General features: G+C 39.4%; 1 long non-coding RNA gene across 1 annotated transcript in view; it reads left to right on the forward strand.

The window, feature by feature from the left end:
* Positions 1-12,423: 12,423 nt before the first annotated feature.
* The window catches only part of LOC308399160, a 60,896-nt gene continuing 48,161 nt past the window's right edge, over positions 12,424-25,158 (forward strand). The window contains exons 1-2 of the long non-coding RNA XR_013972081.1: positions 12,424-12,567; positions 24,472-24,542. This is a non-coding gene — a long non-coding RNA (uncharacterized lncRNA). The remainder of the gene's footprint in view (positions 12,568-24,471; positions 24,543-25,158) is intronic.

A 25,158-nucleotide genomic window follows, 5' to 3' on the forward strand; every position in this document is an offset into this window, starting at 1 on the left:
ATGTCCGCCAAATTATTAGAATGATTTTTTTTTTTTTAAAAAAACATTATTATTATTATTATTATTATAGGTTTTGGGGGGAAATGCATTTGTTGCTGAAACAGAAGATTTAAACCTCTCCCATAAGCACCGTAAATAACACCTTGTTTAGATTTACATACTAGACAAAGCCAGACGCACTTTCAAATGATAATCACACAAAAAACTACATCATTTTTATTTATTTTTTTTAATTTGTTGGTTTGCTTTATGTATTTATTTATTTTTGACACATAAAATAAGCTGGTTTTATTGTTGAGTCGTGGAGCTGCTGGTTGACAAACACTTTGCTCCACTTGGCTCGGGCAGAGCCAGGCTAGCTGTCTCCCTCCAGTGTTTGTGGATATGAGCTAACTGTCCACTGCTTCCAGCTTCATAATGTACAAACACGAAAGTGGCATGGAGCCTGCTGTATGAATCGAAAATGCACGTTTCCCAAAATGTTGAACTATTCCTTGAAGTGCAGGGTTCAACCACTTTAAATTCACTGCTAGATCCAGACTTACTTTCTGGTCAAATTATATTGATTTATGCAGGTTATTAACGGTCCTGTGGGCTCTGTTCTGGGAGTATACTATGAATATAAGAAGTATTTGGCTCTTGGTTCTCCTTAGCACCATAATTCATCCTTTAAGGATGAGTGTTCAGTAGCATGCTGCCTGATAATTAATCATGCAGACTGTATGATAATCGTTTAATTCTTACGTTTTTACAGAGTTAGATTTGGAGCGTTAAATCAAAACTCTTTTAAACAGTATTTGATTTGTTTGAAACCGCTCGCAATTATCTCAGCTTTCTCTGCAACAGCCCCGCTTTAGCATCTGATACCCCAGCCCCTCACCCACTACTGCACACACATGCACGCCACCACACCATCATCAGCTGTTCATATACACACCACTGTCCCCATCTCTCAACTTTCACAAATGAAGAGAGACAGCCTTATCCCGGAACCAACACGGAAAAGCAATTAAAAAGGAATTAAGGGTGTGCAGGGAGAAATTGGATATGATATCCAACGCCTATTGTAAATGTCAACGTTATTACTGTGTTGTTGTTTCCCATTCCTTTAGCCGCCTTGGCCGTTTTCAAGAGTGACAGTCCATAGTCTGGTGGGCTTAATGAAGCCGTCTCAGCAGCCAGGGTCTTGGTATGTAAGGTGAAGAGTGCTGCTTATCCTCTTCTGCAGCTCTCATTAAGATCAGTTTTGCAGCCCCCCTTCTCCTCTGTCTCTTTCCTCAAGCTCATGTCTACGAAACTTATTTAACACTGTCGCCCTGATGCTCTGTAAATTGTAAGTATTTTGGTTTATCTAATTGTGTTTTCAGCTCAGATTAAACCAGAATAAGAGACTGCCTTAGGAAATAGGATTTTTCTTTTATCAAACAAAGCTGAACAAACACCCAGAAAAAGCCCCCCCCCCCCCCCCCCCCACCAAAACTTCTCATCCATTTAAAAAAATAACTAGTCGGAATGTCACATTAGATCACCGGACGCTCATCTGTTCCTAAAGAAAAAGAGTAAAAGAGATGAATCTATCAACTTATTATCCATTGAATTATTGGATTAAGGGGCTTTAAGGCATTTCTAAAGTACTTCTAAACCCAGATCTGTTATATCTTGGTTATTTTGAGACAACTAGTAGTTTCTACACCCATGAACCATCCAAAGCATGTTAATCAAACCAGAAACTTTTTATGCCATGACAATGTGTTAACCAAGAGGTAGTGTAGTATATCATGAAGCTTATTATTATAAGCTTCATGAAGCTTAGTATTATTATTAACCAATACTATCCATGACAGATTTGCTGGACTTTGACCAAGGTACTATAGGTGAGCTCTAATGTCACTAATTCTTTAATTTACGAATTTGAATATATTGTTTTGCTAATATAAGTATTTGAAATTATTAATAACTAACTGAAGTTCCTTCCTGTTCTTTTTATTTATATAAGTAATCTCTCTTATGTGGATACATTTTTAATTCTTTACTTAATTTGAATCATTTCTAATCGAAAAGCATATTTCAAAATTATGGAAATATGTCAGCTTTTCAATGTCATTCTTGCACTTTTGTTTTTTTTGTGTGTGCTGATTTTAGGTATTATATGTGTGTCTTTGGGAACATATCTCTACAATGACCTGACATATCAGAAGAGAAATGTCAGACTGTTATTATAGGAGTTCACACGCTTGGTAAAGTATCAAAGACATTGCCAGCATGCGCTCTGAGCACTTATTACATTTGTTCAATTCAATTCAATTCAATTCAATTGTATTTATATAGCACCAAATCACAACAGCAGTCGCCTCAAGGTGCTTTATATTGTATAGTAGATCGTACAATAATAGATACAGAGAAAAACCCAACGATTATATGACCCCCTATGAGCAAGCACTTTGGTGACAGTGAGAAGGAAAAACTTCCTTTTAACAGGAAGAAACCTCCAGCGGAACCAGGCTCGGGGGGGGGGGGGGGGGGGGGCATCTGCTGCGACCGGTTGTGGTGAGAGAAGGAAGACAGGATAAAGACATGCTGTGGAAGAGAGACAGAGATTAATAACAGATATGATTCAATGCAGAGAGGTCTATTAACACATAGTGAGTGAGAAAGGTGACTGGAAAGGAAAAACTCAATGTTAAATGTTGTATTTGGATATACTGTGCTGTATTTTTCCACCTGTAGAGCAGCCATTTACTCAGTCAAATGGAAATTTTCTTGTAAATTGGATTTTCAAGACACTAGTTTCCAGGTGGTTCCTGCTGACAGCTGTCCAAGCCACCGCTGAAAATATTCAGATAGCACAGAGTGAAAGGAATTTCCCAGAGATCCGGGATACCTAAGGTGAACACAGATGGCTGTATTACTGTAATATGGGAATGTCCTGTTTTATCAGACTTTAATTTCCCAGAGGGACTTTTATTTTACACCTTGTGGCTTTGCCTTGAATGAATTGCCATTTCTGAGTAATGCCCCAATTGAGATTCCTTATAAAATATATATATATATATATATATATATATATATATATATATATATATATATATATATATATATACATATATCCTAGGAGGGTTTTCGCTGGCTCCTTTTCAGCCTTCTTCAACTTCATGCAGACATTCACTCAGTGCAGCCACAGTCTGCTGCTGCTGGCCAAAGAGCAGCTCCACTGGAGCGATTTGGGGTTTAAGTGGCTTCCTCAAGGGCACCACAGTGGTGTTTGCCGAGGGTGTTGAGAGTATTGCTCATTCATTTTCCACACCTAGACATCCCTGAGATTATCTGCTCTGAAATCTTCTATTGCAAGTTCAAGTAAGAAGAAGAATTCCTTCCAGTATCTGTGATTATGACGCGCATAACCAAACCAAGAAGGTGTGTGTGTGTGTACATATGCACACACGTCTCAGCTTCCTTTGTTCTCACACTCCAGTCTTACAGTCTGTCGTGTGTGTCCCACTTCATCCTGCCGTATAATGGAAGTGGATGACAGCCACATCTGAAGTCAAGAGATGAAAGACATCATTTACAAGTTGGTGTCTGCTCTCCCTCTGTGCTCCATTTTTCACACACATGTGTGCACACACCCTATGCAGCAGCAGACCACGGCATCTCTAATACGCGATGATATCAAAGAATGAACATTTTCAGTCTCTGTCACATATTCAGTGACATTTTGTTACTGTGGTCGCTTTAAATCAACGTGAATCCTTCGTAAAACTATTTTTATTGATTTTATTTATGTTTTTTTTTTTTTACTTTTCTGTTGCAGTTAATTCTTAATTGTAAATCTCCAGCATGAAAGCCAAATGTACTAACTGGGTGTAAAGACAGATGCTCTAATAACTCAAGTTGGCACAAGCTGAGTTACACCTTTTAATAGAACATAGAAGTCCACACTGCCATTAAATAGTTGCTCCAGAGGTGTTAATATAATATAGATGCTCTATATTTATACTGTTTTGCTGTAGCTTTTTATAACAGATTCATAAATTTCCTAAAGATGGGATTTAACATTTTAGCTGAGTGAGGACAGTCTTTATATTTTGCTATAAAATTCCCATACTGACATATTAGTAATGCAATATCTGAGATTCTTTTGAACTTTCCCAATCAAGTTTCCTTCAAAGAACTTTACTTGGATGTTGGGGACAGTGACTACTCAGCTACCTAACCTCCAATTAATTGCTTGCATATTAAGAGTCTTTAAGTCATTGCACAGTGTATGTGCAATAGTGATACTGGTGATCTCTTGCAGTTGTGCAAAAAATGGCATATAAAACTGGTGCCTCCTTTTCAGGAGCATATATTAGGATGAGTTGGTTGGAGTGGGTGGGTATAATGGAGTGTCACCCTGGTGATAAAGAAAAAGAAAGTGAAGCTTTTTGCATGTTTAAAGTTGTTGGTGGGAAAGGATGCATTTCAGTTTAAACCAAGAGATTTTGCTAAACCAAACCACATTAAACCTAAATCCAACCAAAAAGCAACTGAAAACGGCTCTATGCCCATATTCCAACCATCCATCCATCTTTCTCTGCTTATCCAATTCAAGGTTGGATGAGGAAGAAAGGCGGGGTACCCCCTGGACAATTTACACTGAAATTACAAGGAAATGATTAAGAATTTGCAAATTTGCATGCATTTGCTCATTGCTTGCTTCCAGCAGATACAGTGCACACTGTATATTAAACAACAATGACACATGCTCATCGTTCACCTCTTGCCTCTTTGTTTCTAAAGCCTGGGAAAGAAACCTTGAAACAATTTCTTTCTTCCAATTACAAGAAACATAACCTGCCAGGTCTCATTGTGTTACCGTAATATCTGCTGCTACATTTCTCTGCATCCTGCTGTACCCTCTGGCGTGCACAAACGCCATTAGAGGTTAGAGTAGAACCTGCACTGGCGTCAACCCTCTGCACCTTGTCTTGATGCCCTTGAGCGGTAATTGGTTGAATCCCCCCAGAATCTGACTTGAGGGCACAGAAATCCGCAGCTCCCCAATCAGCTGGCTGTCAATCATTCTGCCAACTAAACTAAAGCCGGGGATAACTAACAGGCTGAGATTGGAATTTAGAGTTAGAGAGACATAAATCTTTCCGACAACTTTGTGCTTGGCCAGGTAGCACTCTTAGAGGCAGAGGTATCACCAAATTAGATGATACGGATGTTGCCAACATGGTCGTTAGGGGAAAGCCCAACAGATAATTTTTTTTTCACAGTAAGTGGGTTTGCAATTTTCTTTTTACAAATATGTAAAGGTGACAACAACAAGACAGCCGAAGTAAGACTGAATGGGCATTTAGCTCCAATAGGGAGGCCTAAACATTTACATAAACACTTCATTTTCAGCTCCGTCTCAGCCTTTTTGGTATAGAGCACACACACACACACACACACACACACACACACACACACACACACATATATGTATATATATATATATATATATATATATATATATATATATATATATATATATATATATATATATATATATATATATATATATATATATATATACCAAATACATTATTAAAACGTTGCTGCCAATTAATAGAAATCAAACTCTAACTTTGTGTTACATGTTTTTGAACTTTCTCCACCAGCCATTAAAATAAAAAGTGTCCTGATTTAAAAGAAACCAAACATATCTGATACATTCAGTAGCCACATTCTTATTTACACCTTGTTACTAACAGGCTGGACCCCTAGTACCTTGAGAGCTGCCTTAATTCTTCATGTCATAGATTTAACAAGGTGTTGGAAACATTCCTCTGAGATTTTGGTCCATATTGACATGACAGCATCAAACACTTGATGCAGATTTGGTGGCAGCAACTATAATGTGAATTTCCTGTCCCACCGCCTCCCAAAGGTGCTCTGTTGGATTGAGATCTCGACTGGAAGCAATTTGAGTACAGCGAACTCACTGCCATGTTCAAGACACCAGTGTGAAATGATCTGAGCTTTTTGACATGGTGAGTTATTCTTTTGGAAACAGCCATCAGAATATGGGTACACTGTGGTTATAAAGGGATGGCCAATACCCAGGTGGGCTATGGCATGCTCATTTGGTACTAATGGCTCCACTGTACCAAGAAAATCTCCCCCAGACTAGTGCGCCAATTCAATTCAGTTTTATTTATATAGCGCCACATCACAACAGCAGTCGCCACAAGGTGCTTTATATTGTACAGTAGATCGTACAATAATAGATACAGAGAAAAACCCAACAATCATATGACCCCCTATGAGCAAGCACTTTGGCGACAGTGGGAAGGAAAAACTCCCTTTTAACAGGAAGAAAACCTCTGGCAGAACCAGACTCAGGGAGGGGCGGGGCCATCTGCTACGACCGGTTGGGGTGAGAGAAGGAAAACAGGATAAAAACATGCTGTGGAAGAGAGACAGAGGTTAATAACAGATATGATTAAATGCAGAGAGGTCTATTAACACATAGTGAGTGAGAAAGGTGGCTGGAAAGGAAAAACTCAATGCATCATGGAAATCCTCCGGCAGCCAACGTCTATTGCAGCATAACTAAGGGAGGATTCAGGGTCACCTGGTCCAGCCCTAAATATATGCTTTAGCAAAGAGGAAAGTTTTAAGCCTAATCTTGAAAGTAGAGCTAGTGTCTGTCTCCTGAATCCAAACTGGAAGCTGGTTCCACAGAGGAGGGGCCTGAAAACTGAAGGCTCTGCCTCCCATTCTACTTTTAAATACTCTAGGAACAACAAGTAGGCCTGCAGTGCGAGAGCAAAGTGCTCTAATAGGGTGATATGGTACTACAAGGTCATTAAGATAAGATGGGGCCTGATTATTTAACACCTTGTATGTGAGGAGCAGGATTTTGAATTCAATTATAGATTTAACAGGAAGCCAATGAAGGGAAGCCAAAACGGGAGAAATATGCTCTCTCATTCTAGTCCCTGTTAGTACTCTTGCTGCAGCATTTTGGATTAGCTGAAGGCTTTTCAGGGAGTTTTTAGGACTTCCTGATAATAATGAATTACAGTCGTCCAGCCTAGAAGTAATAAATGCATGATCTAGTTTTTCAGCGTCACTCTGAGACAGGATATTTCTAATTTTAGAGATGTTGCGCAAATGGAAGAAAGCAGTCTCACATACTTGTTTAATATGTGCATTGAAGGACATGTCTTGGTCAAAAATGACTCCAAGGTTCCTCACAGCGTTACTGGAGGCCAAGGTAATGCCATCTAGAGTAAGAATCTGGTTAGATACCATATTTCTAAGATTTTCAGGGCCGAGTACAATAACCTCAGTTTTATCTGAATTAAGAAGCAGAAAGTTAGCGGCCATCCAGGTCTTTATGTCTTTAAGACATTCCTGCAGTTTAACTAATTGGTGTGTGTTACCTGGCTTCATGGACAGAAGGGGGAGCTACTCACTACTACCACTGAACAACTGATACAAAGCAAGATGGAGTCATGCTTTTATGTTGTTCATGCCAAATTCTGACCTTACCATCCAAATAAAGCAACATTTTTCCAAATTTTGATGTTGCCTCAGTTTCCTGTTCTTCGTTATAAAGGAGTGGAACAGAACATTCAAAGTGACTTGAATCACCTATCTTCCCCATTCGGATGCTTTAGAACTTCAGTAAAATGGCCTGGTAAATGGCCTGTATTTGTATAGCGCTTTACTAGTCCCTAAGGACCCCAAAGCGCTTTACATATCCAGTCATCCACCCATTCACACACACATTCACACACTGGTGATGGCAAGCTACATTGTAGCCACAGCCACCCTGGGGCGCACTGACAGAGGCGAGGCTGCCGGACACTGGCGCCACCACCAGTAGGCAACAGGTGAAGTGTCTTACCCAAGGACACAACGACCGAGACTGTCCAAGCTGGGGCTCAAACCGGCAACCTTCTGATTACAAGGCGAACTCCCAACTCTTGAGCCACAATCGCCATGTGGAACATGTCTACATATGTATTTCCACCGAGCTGCTGCCATATGATTGGCTAATTAGATATTTGTGTTAACAAGCAGTTAACAGGCATACCTGATTAAGTGGTCAGTGAACGTATATAGCACCCTCAGATCATAAACTACTTATTCTTAAAATAAATATGCTATCAACAAATGCTTAAGCCCTCTACTCTCAAGGGAACTTTGAATATGCTTAATAACAAAGAGTTTGTTTTAAAGGAAAAACGTATTGTTTTCATTATATCGTCATAAAGATTCTTGATAATAATCCAAACAGTAATGAAACAAAGACTTGTTATAAATGGTTGTGAATTCAGGTATCTGGCTTAACATTAGCTAATATTATCTATACCCTATGAGGTAATTGTCAACAAGCAAGATATTACCAACATACCCCAGATATTTTCCCTTTTGTTTTTTCTGCCGACACACTCACAGTTATGCTTTCTAAATGAAAGTGTGGATAAACATGTAATTTATTTTTACAAAAGGGTGAGAAAAAAAGGGGGTTTTCTCTTCTTTTTTTTTAAATTTCTGGTTGGCTGTTTGTTAAAGGACGATATGCTCCAAAGTGGTAGCATAATAACCAGCTCTGCTTTTCAAACCAGTAATAAAGTGTAATTTATTTTCTTTTTGTGTTCAAAGTGCTGGTTTCCCTTGAGGAAAACAGCAGCAGAAAAACTGTGCTGTAAAAAAAAAAAGCATCATGTAAGCTATAAAGTTTCACCTTTGATCTCCGTGACCCTTAGCATCCTGCCAGCAGAAGTGTCCTTTTAATCACAGCTCTAAATCTGTTCTGGGTCCATGAGTGGCTGACCCTGCCACCTGACCTTCGTCGTGGGGGGAGGCAGGCATTAACACAGCAGCTCGGGGATCGATAGAGAATTAGAAGATTCACAAGCCATATTGCTTCTGCTCCTTGATCACACAGGAAGGATGGCAGTTGACAGTAATCCCTTTCAATTGTTATTAATCCTGCAAAATGACAATCTGCAGCGACACAATCTTCTCTTATCCCTCTTGGGGACATTCACTGATGTTTGTAAAGTAAACAATAGTAATTATAGCACACATATACTTGTGTATTTGTGCTATTTGCACAGATTTGTTAAGCATTTGTCCCTGCAATGAGCAGAATCACAGTAAAGAAGACAGTGGAAGCTGTGTGTTTTAATAAGGATGCGTCTCTGTTTTATTACTGATAGGTAATAAACTACTCCCCTTTTATATTAGCAGTTGGGGCCAAGCTGCAACATCCAGGGTAAAAAATGATGTGGAACTGGCAAAAATTGCGGATCTTACAGTGGCCACTTAAAGCTGAATCTAAAAGCACTGTTATTCCAGTGAAGTCCAGTTTTAACAGTTTTAACATTACTTATAAAAAAAAATGTGTTTACAGCATGGTAAAAAAAACAAAAAACAACTTTAATTACAAATTCTTTTTTTTTAATTAACTCATCCATTTGGATAATATAGTTAAGAGTGTGGCCCTCTGATTGACAGGTGTCCTGAAACAGGCAGCTGGAGTCATTAAACTCCTCAGCGTTTGAGGTGCTGGTCCTTCTGAAAGTAACACCTGAGTGGTACAGCCCATCTAAGCAGTCTGATTTTTTTTTCTCTTTCTTGTATTTTACTGGTCTGTTACCGAGGACTAATTAGCATATATGTGTCTCTGGCTTTGGTCCTCATGGAGTTCATGAATGCAGCTTGCTGACCATGCCTGTTAGCGCTAGCTGATAAATTATCCTGCCACTCTTTTTTCCATGTAAGGTCACTTCTGGCTCCACAAAACCAAAATGGGAGGCACTAGAAACACGAACATTAAGGCTTCAAAACGCAAAGTGACAGTGGCTGCATTTGTTTTACAATCTAAAACATAAAGCACAGTTAAACATTAACGTACACCTTTCTACACCATCCAGTCTCCAGAAATTTGCAGGCAATGTGCAAGTGACTTAAATGTGCATTCTTTGTATTGGCCAGCAGGGGGTGATTCCTGGTTCGCCTAAAAAGCTCTGATTGGAATGATGTAGATGTCTGCTGAGGTTTTGCAGACTAACTATGTAATGTTAACTTGTCCCCCATTGTGGATGTGTGACAACCATGGTGACAATATAGGATTAAGTGAATAAGGCCTAGAGATGAGCCCACAACTATCACAACCATGAGGATGAATATATATTCCCTGACCAGTTGTGAGTGGTCGCTAGTTTGATGACGGTGACTGGGAAAATGACTGAGAAAGCCCCAGCCAGGCCTACAGCACCTGATTTCACCCAGTGAGAGCCAGAAATTTATTTTAAACAGAGTTAAGTCTATTTTGTAAATAATGGTCCCATTTAGAGAAAAAAGTCAATAGCATCAGGGTACACTTTAGGGCCTGGTCCCCGTATGAGCATACAGTCTACTCAATCAGAGGCTTGTCATGCCCAGTTGAAAAATTCAGAGGTGACAAGGGGCAGCATTTTTGACTAGAGGCCTAAAAACACCAGTCATCATGGCAGCCCTAATGGGCTTACTTCACCAATGCTCCAGTTGCAAATGACCGAGAAAAGTATGACCTGTTTCTACAAAATTCTCCCTTAACTTTTGCACAGTCACAGAAAGTAGTGACTCAGCATCTATATTTATATTAAGTCTGTGATCCAGTAGAAACTTGGATATTTTCGTCCAGTCTGCACAACATTTCATGGCAGTCCATCTTGCTGACACATTTCACTGCAAACCAGAAATGTTAACTTCATTTTTGAGCAACGGGAAAAGTTAGTGGATAACCAAACCAGATTTGTCGTTACAGCGACACAAATGTCCAAAAAAGCCAGCAAAAATATTGATGTGCCACGAGTTAGCCCTGCTATACTACATCGATAGCATGGCTAAAACTCTAGTTTAGTTTTCTCACATTTAGTCTGCATGGTGTACATAATTTTATTCTGACATTCAAGTGGGTTCACACTATCTCTCCCTGGCATCATGCGGTAAACCCCTGCTGAGCACCTCTCCCATTAAAATTCAGATGGATCAACCCTCCCATAATTCATTTCTGCTCTGGTGGGAGCATTGTGACAGAGAACAAGTGGCCATCTAGATGTTTGATGAGCATGATAATTATTTTAGCCATATGCCAAGGCTTTGCAAAGCACCTGATCAGAACCCAACATCAGGCGGAGATGGACTCGAGGCAAAGACACTGTTTGCCATTGACAAACTCTCTTTATTGACATTCTCTTAATTCATTATTTGCTCCTTTATCTCTCTCGCTATTTGCCAGTTTTTTGGGGATGTTCTTTTTTCCAATCTTTTTCATCTTGGCCATTACTTCAACCTCTCATGCCCGCACCCTGCTCACAGTTCCCTCTCTCACCCCCAGCCCCCACCTCCACCCCCATCCCGTTCACTTGATTATGTCGAGCCAGAGTCGGGGAAAGTGTCACTATGGAAACAGGGGCCGAGGCAGCGAAGGGCTGTCGATGTGAGAGAGGGGAAAAGGAGACAAAAAAGACTAAGAACTGGTCGGTGCTGAGGAATCCAGGAGTGGTCTTCAGATGCAGATATTCAAATAAAAAGCAGGGAGCAAATGATTCTTTGTATTTTTGATGTGGAAAATCCAGATGCAAATCTTTGTTGGATTTTTTTAATTCTTTGTGCAATAAGTACCAACCTTTCTTATTTCAGTCCACTACTTTAGCAGTTTCTCTTCACAGTCAGACATTCTCGAATCCTTAAATATCCCCTCAACCAATTTTTAATCCTCCCCTGTCTCTTCTGGGATTGATTTCCCTTATTAAAAAGATACCGATCAATAAATGATAAAGTCATTCACCAATGTTACACTGGAGCATCAATAAAATATGGAGTTGAATTGATTAAAAGATATGTTGATGGGCAGAAAATGAATGAAAAATGTTGTTCCTGAAATCTATCCTTTCTTTGGTGAATACTGCAAATTAAATATATTTGATTGACTGGATAGTTTTTTAAAATTGTGTAAAGTTTGATTCAGGGGAACCATAGTGCCTTTTTAAAAAACATTTTTATTAGTTAGTTTTAAGCATTAGTCCGTTCTTAAATAATCAGATTGTTAAAATCAGCCTCATGAGTTTCAGAAATTGGATTTTCTTAACCTTGGAGTACAGAAAACTCACCTTAGCCGATGAGTTTTGGATGCAATTTCAGTTCCAAGGCAACATACTTTGCAGCAAAGCTGAAAGTAATGATAAAAGCCTTGATTTCTTTTGTCACCCTTGAGTTTGAGGGTGGTGTAGGAGAAAGGAAAGACAGAAAGGAGCAGGTTAGAAAAGGGGAGGAGTTGAAAGAGGAGGGGGAAAAGGATGGGGTGGGGGCAGCCGCATGGGCGGGAGGGAGGGGAGGTATGATAGTGAGAGGGGTTGAGACAGTAGCAGAGTGAGCCAGAGGCAGGGAGGAGGCAGCGAAGGAGCAGCTCTCCTCCTGAGCCTCCATCCCAGAGAAGACAGAGAGGGAGAAGACAGAGAGAAGTCGACAGTCCCGCCTCACCGGCGCGTCTCCTGCAGCTCCTGAAGTTAAAACCGAGACATCCGTTGTGAGGTACGTTGCCTCTCACTGCCTCCTTTTGTGCATCACCTCCTTTCATCTTTATCAAAACTGTGAGCCAGCAGCAGCAGTCAGGCGCTGGTGATGTTAAGTAGTGTGTGTGTGTGTGTGTGCAGAGATCCTGCCAAGTACAAGGCTTTTTCAGCAGCAGGTTGCTCTCTCTCTCTTTATATGTGTCTATGTGTGTGCCTGTGTGTGAGTGAGACTACATGGAGCACAATGGGGTGTGATTTATTATAATGTCAGAGGCGAGTCTGCTGAGATGTAGTTTCTCTTGACATTTGAACACTGATAACACTCCCTTCAATCAGAGTCCTTCTCGGCACACTGTGACCTATTGTCACAAAGGACACCGACAAGAGTTGGTTAGTTTAGAAACTTGACTCTGATGGTGCGTCTGCTTTCATCTTTTCTTCTTTCTACTGGCACACAACTGAGCAAAAACTGGGGGGAAAGGCTTGTTGGCTCTATTTCTTGTGAAGCTTGCTTTAAATGCTATTCTTTTGATAGGCGTTAATCTTTATTGGTTTAAAAGAGTCACGCTGATCATTTTTCACACTTAATTAATATAATGCCATGTTTGATTTGTGCTAAAAAGTAACAACAAAATTCAAAGTGCAAAAAAAAAAACCCCAAAGTGGCAAAACTACATCGTATCTAATGAACCCATCTTTGCTGTAACTCTTTCCCTGACCTAACTCTCTCTTCATTAGTGCCATTAAGGGTGGTCTAATGTTATCAGACACATTGGCTGTATTGATCTGCTGACCCGTTCCCAGTGGAGCAATAGCCCAGACGAGCTCCCAGTCTTAATCTTTTACTGTGCTTTTTATGCAGCGGATACCAGAGGAGAGGGGAGAGTTATTGAGTGCAATAGCGCAGGGATTGTCTTTGTGCAGATGTTATGATGTCATAGTAGCTGGACCTTGTCCTTCCTGGCTGTACAGGAGAACATGTTTTCACATTAATGAACAAAAGGGAACAAAAAAGAAGTCAAACAACAAAAAAAGAGGGGTGGGTGGTAGTTTGAAGATTCATCATGGACCACACAGCCTGTGACATGAGCCTGTGTTTTTGACATTGTGATATGGCAGAAATTGTGCTAAAGGGCTTAATGTGGGATGATGTCATTTATTTTCGGCTGCAAAATGCTGATGCTATTTCACAGCCAGAAGGTGGATTATGCTTTAAAATAGAGCCCCAGTTGATTATTTGTGTGTGTACATTTCTTTTTTCCCAACAAAGCATTCCTGGCTTTAGCAAATAATTCTGTAATCATCATAATTTACCCAGCCTCGCAGTAGCAAATAAGAGCTATTCCCCAAGCTTTGTGCTGCTTTGCTCCAGCTTGCTGTATAATTTAGCGGCTTAGAATCCCTATTTTGTTAGAAGAAGTACCTCATTATTAATTTTCAATGAGCATCATAATGTTCTCTGCGTCATGTCAGCTCAGTTTTAAAATAACACTTTTGTCCTCTATGAGAAGATAGAGTGTGCATTGCATAATACCTGTTGATAAGCCTTAAATAGGAGCGTTTCCCACTAAATAAATAAAATTTTAATTTGCTCATGTTTATAACTTGGTAATTTCTTTCTGACTTAATCTATTAATCTTTTGGTCTAAACAGTGGGAAATAAAATATTGAAAAATGGGCATTAAAGTTTCCACAACCCAAGGTGATAACTCGGTTTGTGTTGACTGTTAAAACTCAAAGACGCTGAGCTTAAAAGGCTTATCAACTTTCACGATTGATTTTCTTATCGATTGCTGTCAGCTCCATCTATCCGCGCTCTTGCAAGTGTAGTCCTACAGTAGATGCATGTATTCATGTGCCCGTGGGCAGCATCTGCATATGTGTGGACGTGCTTGTGGATGGCAAAGAAAGTATATGGAGATCAATGCAAGCAGCTGTTCTCTCTACACTTCAAACGCTGCTCTGTTGTTGGCGCCGCAACGCTCCGGCAGGCCTCGCGCAAGGGGATCAAAGGCTAATGAGAAAGCCATCGCACAAACGCACCCGGCAGACCCATGAATATTGATACCGCTCAGGAGGGAGAGAGAGGGAGGCAGGGTATCTTCCCTTGCTCAACAGCATCCAGAAAAGTGTTTTTTTTTTTTTAAAGAAAAAAAAAACAAAACAAGAAGAGGGTGGGGGAGCGAGTGGGGGGTCCAAATGTACATCGGAAATGCTTTGGGGTTTAAACCATGCTAGAATAGGTGGACGACTGCTGAAGAGGTTGACGACAAACCTCCCCTAGAATGGGTAAAACGCTCGTGTTGCTAAAGCCGTCAATACTTTAACTTGAATTTCAATGAGCAGAACATTAAACTCCTACAACAACTCCCACGATAGAAACAACCAAATCTAAGAACTGCTAATATATCACCAGAAAAATCAGTGATGTTATACATATTTAAAACTCAAGCGAGATATATAATCTAAAACCGAATCCAAAAAGTCTCCTTTGGCTTTCTTTACTTGAGATAACATGAAAAATCCATCTCTAAGTAGCTGGAGTGGTGGACCAAAGCATTCTGCCTGTGCAAAGCTGTTGCTTCAACACATGCCACTGTGTTGTGCAGTGTACCACTGCCTGCAGGTGACATGTTCCCTCCATGTTTCTTACTGCAGGGTGGTTATTTGTCTAGCAGCACCTCCTGAGTGTCATTCCTTTGTTTCTCCTGCTGATCGATGGCTACATGGCATTTTAAAATTAGGTCCTTCTCCAGCATTCTCCTTCTGAACATCTTCCCCCGCCCCCTCTCTGGCTAAGTTTATAAAAAAATAAATAACTAAAACAAGCCAAAGGTGACATTTAGGATTTTCGCCATCCACTAAATCCAGGTGAAGGTAAAGAACACAATGAAATGTTTTTCTTGCCGGTATGTCACTTCAGACCATTCCTGCTGTCAGCAGGCAGGCAAATAGACACTGGAAGGAGGACAAGTAAAGAGGCAGGCAGGCAGGCAGTCAGGCAGGGAGCGGGAGAGTGATGTAGCAGGAAGGCCGTCTACAGTATGTGGGCGACTGTGCTTCCATCTTGACTTGGGGTCGTAAATCAACTCTCCCCTCCGGGGCCTATCTCCCATTCTCAGACCTTCACAACAGCTTGTTCTCCAGCCTGTGACGGGAAGGGCTGTTGTCACAGCAGCTATCGATCGTGTGGGATGAGTTTGTCGGACCGGGGGATTTCACCCATCTGAGCGTGGTCACTGAAGTGTTCTGTCTTGTCTCTGTCTGTCTGTGGGCTACATGTTCTGTCGAATGCCAAGTCATTACGAGCTCCTGTCAGCTGAATCTCGCACAGTTTTGGTCCAAAATGTGAGCTGCAAAGTAAAAAGAAGGACTACAGATGTTTTGGGTGATAAAATTAGAATGCTTTATAGACTGGACCTTTTAAAGATATTTTCCTCAGTCTGTTAAAACTTCAATAGACTGCTAGGGGCAAACTATTTGATCTGCTTTCAGACTCAAATAGCCCCAAACTTATATACAATAAAAAATAGTTTAAAGCAAGAACAAGTAGTGTTAAGAGTTCTAATTTAACCACTAAAATGGTTTGCAGCCTTCCAGATATACCTATTGCTTTCAGCAGATTGCATAAGAAACATTTGCTATGATGTTATGTCAAAAACATTAATGTATTATGCACAATGGTTTTGTATGGAGCAGACTTTTGTGTAATAACATGATGATGTAATGTCCGTGTGATGTCCACTCCAACAAGAGAACAGAATAAGAAATGCCGATGAAAAGGCAGATATGCGAAGGACAGTTATTCCCATTATCTGAACTGCTAACGGTGGCTAAAACGGCTGGAAAGCAACTCTTATCACCACCAGCAGCAGCAAGCCTCGATAGAAATCATGTTAGGCTGCAAAGAAAACCAACAAACAAACAAACAAACAAGCAAAGCAAGAGTAGATTTGCAGCACTGGAGACAGTGCTTGGAGTGAAGGAATAAATAAATAGGAAAATTACATTGGCATTAGATAGCATACATTAATGGCAATAAGTGGACAGAAATCAGATAAAAAAAAGTAAAAAAGCTTTGCTGTTTATTTCTTTTTTAACTTCTTTATTTGTTTTTAGTGTTTACCCATTTATGTGTATTTAATATTACAGAAGGCTAATGTGACGTGTAACAATAAGTTAGAATAACATTATATTTTTAAAAATTATTGCCCGCTTAGGGTGAGGGCTTACAAAAATAATTGAGTTACTGTTTATGATTGCCACGTCACAGCTGTCTGCCAAACTGTTTACTGGTCAATTTCAGATCATCTGTTAACTGTTTATTTAACTTAGGGTCACTGGAGCCAATCCCAGCTGTAATAGGGAAGGAGGCAGGGTACGCCTTGGACAGAGCGCCAGTCCATCACAAGGCCAACAGAGGCAGAAGGAGCAAACACTCTCACATACACACCTACCGACCACTGAATCACCAGTTAACCTAACAAGCGTTTCATTGCTGTAGGAGGACACAAAGGCCCGAGCTGCAAGCCAACAGTACTAACCACACCACCACCCCAAGCTCACTACAAATCCAGCTACACAAACACTTTCTGGTTAAAGATTATTGATTGAATTTGTAGATACATTTTGCACATTCGGGTTGCAGTTAGTCAATTAGCATTCCTTAGCATATAGTACACACTGGAAACTAGCAGTAGCTAGCCTGAATGTTTTCAGGCACCTCTAAAACTTATAAACGTTACGTCTTCATATGAGGTTCATATCTTAGGAAAGCTTTACTATGTGCAATACCACGCCTAGTACCAGTACTTATGTAAAAGGTATGTGGCAAAAACTGCTTTTAGACATTTTGACCATTGATGTTAGTGGTTAAGGGAGATTTTATAGAGAGAAGAACCTTCCTCTGCTGCTAATTTACATATTTAAGAGGTTTAATGGTGGTCCTTGATAGTCTTAGCACTTTAACACTTAACATGTACTTTACTAATCATCTTGTTTTTGTTTTTTTTTGATTGCTTTCATGCATTTTGCAGATATTTTTGATATTGTTTGGTTTTACCAGTACCTCTATGTTTAATCTTATCCTTTAGTCTGCTGTCTGATTGTTATGTCTGGGCAAAGCAATTCTGCTTTTAACCCCACCAGTTTTTAAAAAAGGGTTTTTTTTTGCCTGTCCCATTTGGTTCTTTAGCCGTCAGAATTGTTGTCTGAAGGCCAACAAGGATACCCAATGGATTTACTTTACCAAGTGGATCATCACGGCCTTGCCGTATTGGTCCATTCGATCGACCTTTGTTGTTATTATTTATTTTATTTTATTTTCAGTTGTTACAGACGGGACAGACATGACTAGGGGAAAGGAAAGGGAGAAAGAAAGATGAAGGAAAAGAAAAACAGAGGGGAAGAGGGACAGTGAGAAAGGGCACTTAAAAAGAGAAAGAGAAAGAAAAAAAACCTCCTGGATCACCTGTTGAGAGAAAAAGAAGAGAAAACAAGCAAAAAAAAAGAGAGCAACATAATAAACACAACACCATCACATTAATCTAGCTAAGTGTAGCAGCAGTAAATGCTAAATATTGAATGTTGTGGTGCAGCACGCAGGACCGACAGCACACAATGTGCTTTGAGGTAGCAGCCAAGAAAGGTGTAGTTTATGTCTATGGACAGTGAACACCCGTGTGCACACCTGTGTGGATCAGCGCGCTTGTATTCAAAAGTTTTCCCCATGTAACGGTCTGCTAGAGGGTGTAGGGAGCCATAGCCCTGTGCCCCAGGGCATGAAGCAGGCATGGAGGAGATCCAGGCCCCAGACATCCAGAGGCCCCAGAGTGCGAGAGCCCAAGGAGGCCCACCGGAGGGGCATCCGTGCCACCCTCCTGGGAAGAGCTGAGGAGAGCCCCAGACGAGGGGTCACCCAGAAGCCACGGAGCAGAAGCCAGAGGGGGTTGCACTGGCCGGCTCTGCCGGCAGCCAGCTATAACCTCACCAATTTAAGAAGCTCTGGATATTTTCAGTCAACGATTGGCAAACAAGCTACAATGACAGCGTTTTATGTATGTATTTAATATTTATTTATTTCTCCATTTTCCTCCCAAAGCAATAATTTAGATTTAATGTATTACTATTTTTTGTTGTTTTAAATATTCAAATTAAAGAAAAAAAATTATTAAAATGCTATTTAAAACAACGATTTTTTTAAATTGATACTCAAATGAAATGGGTATCCCGAAATCTTTGGGCTGGGACTATTTTTCAGGCATCTGGTCAAGATTTCAGGAAATAATTTCAAGACTGTATTGGACAAACAATTGGCATCATGTTGTTTAATGACCTTTAGAGGTGCTATTAAACAGCTTTTGTTACTACAAGATAAAAAATGTTGCTGCCTACTGTGTTAGACTTTATACTAAACTCAGCTAAGCTAAACAGTTTCATGCTATAGCCTGATATTTTTAGGATAAATTCAACAAAACTCATTTAAAAAACATTTTTTAACTGTTAATATACCTTTTAATGTTAAAGTTTTAATCTTCGTTTATTGCTCAATTTTAAGATCTCTGAGGAGTTTACATTCATCCTAGCTTTAAGTTTTAATGTACTTTGTTAATTCATTTTGTGTGGATAATGTAAAACCTGGTGAAAAAAAAAGAACATACACAACACGTTTCAATTGTCAGGAATTATTCATCAGCACATTATCAAAAATTATTACTGGTTTTTGGTCTTAAAACTATGTAAATACAACCTTAGATGTACTACAAAATAGGTATCTGAAATAGTATCTGAAAAATTAAGTTCACTCTTACCTTAGGAAGCTAAGTATCAGCCAGGTGCCACTAATCAATCTTCAACAACATCATCACTGTGTGAGCAGCTCTATAAAAGCAGAAGATCTGAGAGCATTCAGGTCTGTGTAACACAACACCACGGAGGTAAAGACATCAGCAATGTATCTGCAAGAAGCAACCAATATTGGAAGGGTTAAAAGACCATTTCCAAACAATTTTAAGTCTCCAAAGTAAATTATTAAAGATTCAAATGTGACGCCATCTAGCCAACAGCTAAAGCTTGGTCTGAATTGGCTCATACAACAAGACAGCAATAAATCTACAAGAGAATCGCTGAAAAAGTAAATAATCAAGGTGCTGCAATGACCCAGTCAAGGTCCAGAGAGCCGTGCATTAATGATAGCCCGCTAACCTCAGTGAACTGAAGCAACAAAAGTCCTGCCCAGTGATGTGAGAGGGTTATACAGAACACAAAATACTGTTAGACTACTGTTAGTATACATTCTCATCCCAACGTGTAACAAACTGACGAATGTGACAAATCGTCAGTATGCTACGTGTTCGGAGGCATGAGAGCTATAAATGTGTTTTATGTGTGACATGAAAATCAACCTAACAAAGTACGTTTAAAATTGTTCACTTTCAGATCTTGAATCGCTTTGGAAAACACTATTTGATAGAGTTAAGGTTAGGGTTAGGGCTGGAGCCTCTGCTCTAGGTGTGTCTTAATGCCACGAGTGGCTTTCTATTGGTTTCAATTGATAACCCAGAGCTTTCATAAGGGCGTAGAAGGGTACTTTTTGCCTTACTATGAGACACCTAGGGGCGTGACAAATTGTTGGTATGTTAAGCACTGGGAATGATAGTGCTCTGTAGTATAAGTTATTGCTGCTAAAGGTGATTCTACCAGCTTTTGAATCATAGGATATACCTAATATTTCCTAAACAGCTTCTGAATTTTCCCTAAGTTTTTGGTAAATAAATATTGACATTGTGTACTATATCATTTTGTATTTACTGAATATAAAACCTGGTGAGAACTGGATGAGTTTTATTATGTCTTGATATGGCCTTAGAATTGAAAGAAAGTGTTTTTGTGAGTTTTTTATGACAGTTAAGTTTCATCAAATGTTCCTTGGTGATGGTTCCTACTGATGTGTAGCTTACATAAGAGATAACCATCGGCTTTGCTAAACTAAAACTTGATACTTAAAACAAGGATACCATAAAAACTCTCTACATTAAATCTGTTTCTAAACTATATAATAATGAAAACACCAACAAAATTAATGAATATGCAAATGTCAAAAGAAAGAACGCACTTACAGCATGTTTGTAGAAGCAAACCTATTAATTATTCACTAAGACAACTATTTGTAGTAAAAAGCCCCTGTGGATTCACTGTTTACTCTGCTACAGTGCATATGTTAATGCATATCAGATGATGTTCAGGCGCCAATGAATGTTATGTTGAGACAGTGTGTATCAAAGTGAACCCGATGCAGAGGGGTGAAACTGTGAATAATTCTCATTATGTGCAGATTCTGTGATCCATTTGACCTGTAAAGCAAGTAAACAAAGCTCATGATGCTCTAAGAAAGCCTTAAAACAAAATGACATGGTGATGCAACACCCTGACTTCATTGATTCTGTGCTGTGGCTACATCTTTATTTTCTTGGTATGTCCCCTGCTGGAGTTCGTACATGGTGAGAATGACATTATGTTTCAATGAGTGCTGTGGTGAAAAATTTCAAAGTTCAATCAAATGCAAATTCAATTTATGAACAGTGCTCCTAAAAAATAACATTGTATACCAACGGATCTCCGATAGTATTCTCACCAAAGTCAAACTACTTTAAAACCAAGTAGTTAAAATATTCACCAGCGCTCTTTTCACTCTTTGAAAGCCAATTAGGTGAAGGTTTCATGGAAATCGGGGACAGCATTTGATCTCCTGATGTCATTTTGAATTCAAGAGGGAATAAATTACACAAATTCCAAAATTAAAAAGCCCATTCCTCCACCTCTCCCTGTCAGATCTCCTGTCACTTATCCAGATAAAATCTACAATTAGGTGATTTTTTTTTTCCACACTTTGGTTATTTGACAGAAGCTTGCACCAATTTAAATGCGTATTTGATTTATGGTAGCAGATGCTAAAGCGTAATCAAAAGTGCAATTTAAAATGAGTTTTAAGTGTCTGAAGAAAAGCACATCAACACAACAGTCCCTACATTACAGAAAAATGAATTCAATCTCGATGGCCATGGACGAGTCATGTAAATGACAACGCACTTAAACTGATAATAGAAGTAATATTGCGCCACCATGTCACCAGTGCTTCCATATTCTTTGTCCTCGGGCAGTTTCAGAGTGTTTCTTCATCTTGTTTCCTCCCCCTGCGAGCCTAGTTTGTGAAACACCACCGTCGCTGCACACAAGAGCACACCCACTCAACCTCCAGCCTGCTGAGAGCACTTGAAAGCAATTTTCTTTTAATCAAGTTCACTATAAAAGCCCCTCTGATGCCAACCTGAGCAACACTACCATTTTGGGTTTTTTTCCCAGCTCCATCCATTGATTTCTTTATGAGCAATATGAAATGCTGTTTACCTCAGAAAGAGAATTTGCAGAGTTTATTGCTCTTTCTGGACAGATGCAAATGGTGTTGCGCTGTTGGATGGTTTCAAATTTGAAATAGTTTTAAAGGTCTGCAGCACTTATTTTCATCACCTTTTCTGAAAATGTCTATAAGCGCAGAATAAATTTGAGTCTACTGAAATTTACTGAAGCCTAAAAATATTCTGTGGAAAAGATTTTCCATAAATAAACCAGCAAATGTTTGACTCTGTTAATTAAAGAGATACTGAAAGAACTGCAACTGTATCCATTTTATTGCTGTATGTGGTCGGGTTGGCCTAAAAATAACTGTTTAAAAAACAGATAACAGGCCTAAAACAGAGGTTTACAGAGGAGATCACTCTTGGAATTTCTTGGTGGAATCATTAAAGATGTAAACACTTTAAATGTGCTATAATTGTGGAATTTTATGAGTTAATGTGTTTTTAAAGGGGATCTATCATACTTTTCTTTATTATCTGTCACATATACACCGGTTCAGTGGTGGATGCTCTCATTAAACAGGGCAAATGTTTTAAATTATGAAATCACCGCATGCACTAGTAGTCCATTTGAGCCAAAAGCTGATCTTAATGTTCAAGTTTTATAGATGTTTTTTACCTGTGGATATCAAAGATCCAACATAGCTGATTTAAATGGCTAAATGAACTCCTCGACATGTCTTGAAGATCTCCAGAGTCCTGGTAACGAACTAATCATCTGATTCAGGTGTGTTGACCCAGGGTGATATCTAAAACCTGCAGGACACTGGGCGTTGAGGCCTGGTGTTCCCCACCCCTGCCTTATATGGTCATCTCAGGCACGTAGCTTTCACTGCCCCACCCACCTGCTGTTCAAACCAGTCAGACAATTAGAAGAAATTTGGTTAAATGAGGGGGAGGCCACAAAGGGAAAGGAGCCAAAGCAGCCTTGTTCAGGAACTGTGCCAAGGCACAGTTAAAAAATTTGGAACTACCCTCCATGTAAGTCCACTCTAGTAGAGTTCAAGAATAAAAAATATGGAGTTGAAAAAGTGCCCAACAGATCAATCTTAATAAAAGAGAAAATCCTAATCCTGGAAAAGCTTTTTAAACACTCTCAGATGATTTATAATGTGAAATTACTCCAAAATTGCATTTATAGTAATTGTAATTCTACTAAATGTGATTATGCTTGATTTTTTTTTTTTTTTTTTTTTTTTTTTTTTTGCGCACACTCAGTTTGAACTCTTCTTAAGCACTTTCAGCACTTGTGCCTCCTCTTGATGTCCTCGGAGGAAATAAGTTTCTGCTGTATTAAATTAGTAAAGAACATATTGTAGAACCACTTAACAGTCACTGACCTTGAAAGCGAAGTGCATATGAATGTTTCCCTGCTGCATTGGTAATTCAGGCGCCGTTTCAACAAGAGCACCTTGTTTGACACATTGCAGATGTGTGTCCAAGTGCTTCAGCGTGGCATCAAATGACAAGTGACAAGCAAGCAAGGAAACATCAGTAATTATTCATGCATTTTCTAGGACCTGCAAGTAAGGTGATCTGTTGATTTTGTTAACAGAACACGGCAAAAATGTTGCAAATGTGGCCTTTCAGACTTTGACTTTTAATCTTTAATGTGCGCCTTCATCGGAGAACTAAAGAAGAAACTGTCAAAATGTAGCAGAATGTGGCAGTATTTTTTATTTTTTTTCAGGCCACATGACTATTGTAAACCCAGAAGTCCCTCTTTTGGCATTACTTGGTCTTCACCAATTTCTGTGAAAAATATTGTTGTTTAAGCTAAAGCCATTATACTTATTTTCTTACATACTGTACATATGTGGGGTACTGATGGATGCTCATGTGGTCAGCAGATAGATAGATAGATCGATCTTCTGCATAGATGATCATGTCAGACACCCAGTGCACCAAGATAAGATAAAGAAGGATTATTTTGCACTGTGAGTAATACAAAACTAGTTTCCCAAGAAACTAAATATAGAGTGTACATGCAGGTTAATCTTTTGTGTTTTCTTGCTGTAAATAATGCACACCAGGTTTAGTGGAGCTGTTCAATGCAAACGGCTACCTGCTTCAACCAAAATGCAAACCAAGATAGGATGATTTGATTCTTTGTTGTCATAAAAACACTCTTTAGAGCTGCTTTTGTTAAAATGTTACACTATTTGAATTTGTGCAATTTGCCATTCTTTGCCAGAAGATGTTTATGTGTAGTTCATATTTTAGTTCAAAGCATATAATCACCTCATTAGCCAAGATGAACTGCATACACTGTATAGGCGCAGAAGAAACGTAGCAAAAGCCTAACTCACTGTCTACCTAAAGATTTCCTGTCATGTTTGCTTAAACTCTGAAGACTGTTTCCTAAAAATTATTAAACAGAAACACCAGCCTTGCAAAGATTTCAACCTCCGGGCTAAAAGCTTCTACCCAAAAAAAAATAATAATTTAGTTTGACGAAAATGAGAATAGTGTGTGCTTGGTGTTGAATTTTCTTGCAATTTTTTTTGCAGGTCAAGCGTACACGATGTACTAAGAGAGTTTGTGACTGAACCTGAAAAGACTGATCGTCCTGAACACACAGGTGAGTCTCACTGTTCTTGCTGTCTCCTAATAACAAGGATCCTTGAAATGATGGATGGTAGTACGAAGTTAACATCAGACATTGTGAAGTGTGAGCAATGCCTGGATGATAAGTCAAGTAATCCCTCAGAATATTTATAGTGTTTTATACCAGAAGGGATCTGACATTTTTATTACATTGATTCACCTCCATGTAATCTACTGGAACAGAAACATGATTAAAATTTAAAAATCAATCATGCATTTGCCATTTACAGACGTCTGCATGGCGTCAGGGCAAAAACACATCAAATAAGTGAAAAAGACGAGTCTCAGAGATCAATACTCGAACTATTCTTGTCTTTGAGTTAGCTGGACTCTTCTTTCTATGAATTTTAAAGTTAAACACGTGTAACCATCAGAGAAGCTGCGCCATTTATCCATATCCTTCGCCTGCAGCAGTCACTTCCATAAGGAAAACATGTTGTGCCCATACTGCACTGAAGCCATTATCAGGTCTATCCCTGAGAACAAAGTGAATTCAGCCTGCAGAGACACAAAGTCTGTAAGAATAATGATTACTTCCTACGACATATACCTTTTGCAAAGTGCACATTTTCTCGGAATATATAAAACAA

The sequence above is a fragment of the Rhamphochromis sp. 'chilingali' genome (genome assembly GCF_963969265.1).
Source record: "Rhamphochromis sp. 'chilingali' genome assembly, chromosome: 7".
Taxonomy (NCBI): domain Eukaryota; kingdom Metazoa; phylum Chordata; class Actinopteri; order Cichliformes; family Cichlidae; genus Rhamphochromis; species Rhamphochromis sp. 'chilingali'.